Source organism: Palaemon carinicauda, chromosome 35 (genome assembly GCF_036898095.1).
Source record: "Palaemon carinicauda isolate YSFRI2023 chromosome 35, ASM3689809v2, whole genome shotgun sequence".
NCBI classification, from domain to species: domain Eukaryota; kingdom Metazoa; phylum Arthropoda; class Malacostraca; order Decapoda; family Palaemonidae; genus Palaemon; species Palaemon carinicauda.
This window is the reverse complement of record NC_090759.1, coordinates 17,763,353-17,768,352: the sequence shown is the minus strand read 5'-3', so window position 1 is coordinate 17,768,352 and position 5,000 is coordinate 17,763,353.

Sequence of the window (5,000 nt, the reverse complement as noted above, 5' to 3'; positions counted from 1 at the left end):
CAATATTGCAAACAAATGACGCAGAAGACTGGAAACGAACGACGCAGAGAACAGTACGGGAGGCGAACCGAAGCCGTCAACATGGAGCTCTGAAGGGGACAGGAAATCAGACGACGACGATGGTGATGACACTGACCCCGCATGGCCGTGCGGGTGCCTTCCTGACTCTTATTATTATTTTCGTCCTCCTTCTGATACCAGGTAAAATAATGTTTCACTCTAGACCTCCAAATATACACATTTTAGTGAGTTAATCAGGTTATTAAACAAGTCATCACACGGAATCTTGCCTATAAGATTTCTTGATTTTATTACACGTATAAAAATTAATGATTCTATTCGGTTTGTGTAGCAAGTAGTCTCAATATTTTTTTTCCTTTTTTCTACGAATAATTGAAGGAATGGTAATTAAACGAGTCTTCATGCACATTATCGTACTAATTATTGGCTTTGCAGTATTTATTGATTCTCATCCAGTATTAATGTGATATGACTTTAGGAAGTTATGGATTTTTCTAGGCATTTGAATAGTTATGTAATAATTCGGTTCTATGGAACAAACATTTATCTGCCTTTTTATTAGTGGTCTAACGGAAAGTATCCTCTTTCACTATATATATATATATATATATATATATATATATATATATATATATATATATATATATATATATATATATATATATATATACATGCAGTATATAACATCAATTTCCCACAAATTTCAAAACTCTCCCTATGAGGAAGAATGTCTTCACATATGTTACAACTATGTCTTATTTGAAAAGTTTGTCACAACTCTAGCCACTGTATGATTACGTAAATACACATTCTCTTAATAAAGAAAAAAAAAAAAGAAACTCGAAGCTCAGTTCACACGGAGCTAAATCATAATCGTTCTGAGTCATGGGAGTATGTCAGAGGTTATGGTTGTCACAAAGTGCCTCAATTATTCTACTTTTTATCTCTAGTTCTTCCTCTTGTTTATCTGTTGAGATCAAAGGGCTACCATAATACATGTGGTTGACAGAATTTGATATTATCCTACAGTTTAACTTTTACTACTGGTATTCACTGTTATATGATGACAGCACTGTTATGGATAACGGTTTCCATTGTCTACGCATAAGGACATGATCATAATTACGAATGATAAAGTGTTGAGGTTTAGCATTTTCAACAACAATCTTTTGTTTGTACAATGACATCATTTAATGTCCTTTTCGACATTTCGTCTCTTTTTATTTAAGCCTATTACAGTATGTACGTAGTGCTTGATAATGCATTTACGTTTCTATTACTGATTACTTTGAAAATGTACTGCATGCGAATTAGGGTGAAGAGTTGCGCGTAACGTAGACATCTCATTATTGATCAATTAAAGCAACAACCACGAAACTGATGCTTATTTGCCGGTCTACAGAGACGGGTTTATAGCCAAGAGTCATTATTCTAAATGATGTAAAGTTTGGCTTGGAGATACCTCATCTCCAAGCCAAACTATACATCATTTAGAAGAATGATGATAAATTAAAAGGATAAAGAACTGAGTCATTGTAACTTCTCTCAGTACTGAATTAGAATATTTTGTATCTGCCTAATGTGCCTAAGGTACCCACACCTTCCTTTCAACGGGAAGCATACCCGTGGCATTTGACCAAAATTAAAATTCTCTTTCTAGGTAGCATTGATAATTTTGATAAGGTAGTGGAGCTGCACCCAAGAGGGTCTACTTGGAAATAACTAACATACAAGGTAGCTTTGACCTGTGTTTCAGCTGATGCTTTTTTTTTTATTTAGTCCCTTATTTCCTTTCCTCGCTGGGTTATATTTCTTATTTTAGCCCTTGGACGTATAGTCTCCTGCTTTATATATATATATATATATATATATATATATATATATATATATATATATATATATATATATATATGAGTGTGAGTGTGTGAGTACTGTTCAATACCTTACTCAACAAATATTTAGGGGGGGGGGGGTAAAGTTGCTTACCTCGCGGGTAACTGTATATAAGTGCGAATGTAATCTACTATAATAATGTGGGGTGTAGAAGAGTCATCGTCATCTCCTCCTACGCCTATTGACGCAAAGGGCCTCGGTTAGATTTCCCCAGTCGTTCCTACCTTGAGATTTTAATTCAATACTTCTTCATTCATAATCTTCTACTTCACGCTTCACATTCCTCAACCATGTAGGCCTGGATCTTCCAACTCTTCTAGTGCCTTGTGGAACCCAGCTAAACGTTTGGTGAACTAATCTTGGGGAGGGCGAAGAGCACGACTATCTCTATCATGATCTCAGCCACATAGGCACTCGAGTAATCTCTCTTATTGTTTCATTTTTAATCCTGTCCCGCCATTTACCTCCCAATATCCTTCTGAGGGCTTTAGTGGATGAAGATAAAAGTTTTGAACATTAAGATAGAATGATTGAGGCAGACGCAATTGTATTTATTTGCCCAATGGCTTAGTTGTCCTAATACCCTGACCCAGTCTTATGCGCTAACGTCATAATATGTTTTTTCTTGGTGGCCACCTTTTCAAGTACTGGCCAGACTCAAACATGATATTCGGTGAGGTCACGATCGTTGTTTTGGGCTGTCACTAAGCTCTTTTAAAATTTGACTGCTTGCAACAAATTTGAGAAACTTGTAGGTTTGGCTACGTCATAGAATGCTGCCTTGCCATGGTCGGCTAATTCTACCTCAAAGAATAGCAACCAATCAGAGCGGTGTGTTTTGTTATGATTCTCTTTTCAACTGGATAAGTGTATCTGTCGCGTGGTAGTTGAACAAGAATTCAGGTGACACTTTACCCTATTTTTCTGTTATGGAAGCCGAAATTTGTGAATGTGTATATCCTGTAATTCATGAGTGTTTTGTATTAGTGCACAGAAAGATAAAGAATATCAGACAATGCACTATATACACTTAATTCAATCGAAATTCTGTGGCTAAAGTGATCATTGAAAGCATAAACGTTTTTCGCCAGTACGTTGACATTACGGTTCATTTTCCCTTTGCCTACACAAACACCGAATAGTCTAACATATTCATCACATATTCTCGTCTGTCCTCATACACCTGACAACACTGCGATTACCAAACAATTCTTCTTCACCCAAGGGGTTACTGAACTGTAATTGTTCAGTGGCCACTTTCCTCTTGTTACGGGTAGAAGAGACTCCTTAGCTATGGTCGGCAGCTTTTCTAGGAGAATGACACTCCAAAATTAAACCATTGTTCTCTAGTCTTGGGTAGTGCTATAGCATCTTTACCATGGTCTTCCACTGTCTTGGGTTAGAGTTCTCTTGCTTGAGGGTACACTCGGGCACGCTATTCTTTCTTGTTTCTCTTCCTCTTGTTAAAGTTTTTATAGCTTATATAGGAGGTATTTATTTTAATGTTGTTACTCTTCTTAAAAATTTTATTTTTTCTCGTTTCCTTTCCTCACTGGGCTATTTTCCCTGTTGGAGCCCCTGGGCTTAGCATCCTGCTTTTCCAACTAGAGATGTAGTTTAGCAGGTAATGATAATGATAATAATAATAATGATAATAATAATAATAATAATAATACCACAGAGGACCATTAGCATATAGTTTACTGTATATTTGTTCAATCGGAGATTGTATAAATGTCAATTCTTGATAATATAAAAGATTACATAACACTGATATATTTATAAAACCACACAATTCACACAATTTATTGAGATGGACATTGAAAGTATTTTGTTAGCATATCTTTATGTACGTTTGTACATAATATATCTATCGGTAATTTAGATGAAAACCTTCCTAACAATTTTCTGTATCTGTATCTTGGAGTATCGTATTTAAAGTACTTATGTGTCGTTTTATATAATTCCGTGGTTTCTAGCATGTACTGTAGTAGTTACTATAGTTGTTTACGCATGGGTTAGTCGCAGATCTGATTACATAATGTTTGTAATGCAATGAAGAATTGATGTATTAAGTTTTCAATTTTAATTACATAGTCTTACACGCAATGCAATATGATTTATATATCTTTTTTTCAATTTGATTGTATGTACGGTATATTTTTACTAAATATATTCTTACAAAAGCCCAATAACATGAGCTAGTTACAACTCGGAGAGCTATGGAAAGAATAATGATGGGAATAACACTGAGATACAGAAAAAGAGCAACAGGGATATGAGAGCAAACTAAAGTAGAGGGAATTCTAACAACATGTAAGTTAAAGAAATGGTCATGGACAGGACAAATAATGAAAATGACAAATAATAGATGGACATTAGTGCAAAAGAAGCAGGGAATGAAGAGAAGACGATTGATTGACGAGACCTAAGAAAATTATAGATTGGCATTGAAAGACCACCAACAGACGCAAGTGGAAAGATATTTCTGAGGCCTTTGGTCTCCAGTGGACTAGTAACGGCTGATGATGATGATGTTGACGGACTATACTCACTTTTTTTTAATGAGGAGCATTTGCACTGACTCGCAGCGGTGCCCTTTTAGCTCGGAAAAGTTTCACGCTATCTGATTGGTTAGAATTATTTTGTCCAACCAATCAGCGATTAGGAGACTTTTCCGAGCTAAAAGGGTACCCCTGGGAATCGGTACAAATCTGCCTCACTACAAAGAATTCAGTATAGCTAGGTATATTCACCCACCAAATAGAATAATAAACCCAACGAAAGCGAGCTTGTTAGCCTCTGAAGATCATTCTGTCAGTCCAAAGATTGAGTCATTCTCCCATATTAAACGAAGCATCTGAGCGCAAAGTCAATCCTATGAATGAGGCAAAACAAAAGCTACATATTCGGGAGAAAGTTCCCAGTCTTCTTTTCTCTTTCGTAAGTTAAGAAGATGTTAAAACATCAACAGGAATTAGATGCAGCTGAATTTTTCCCTTGACTAATACCTGTCAATCTGAGCGATATGCTTATTATTCATGTTTCTAATACACACATACCGTTATATATATATATATATATAT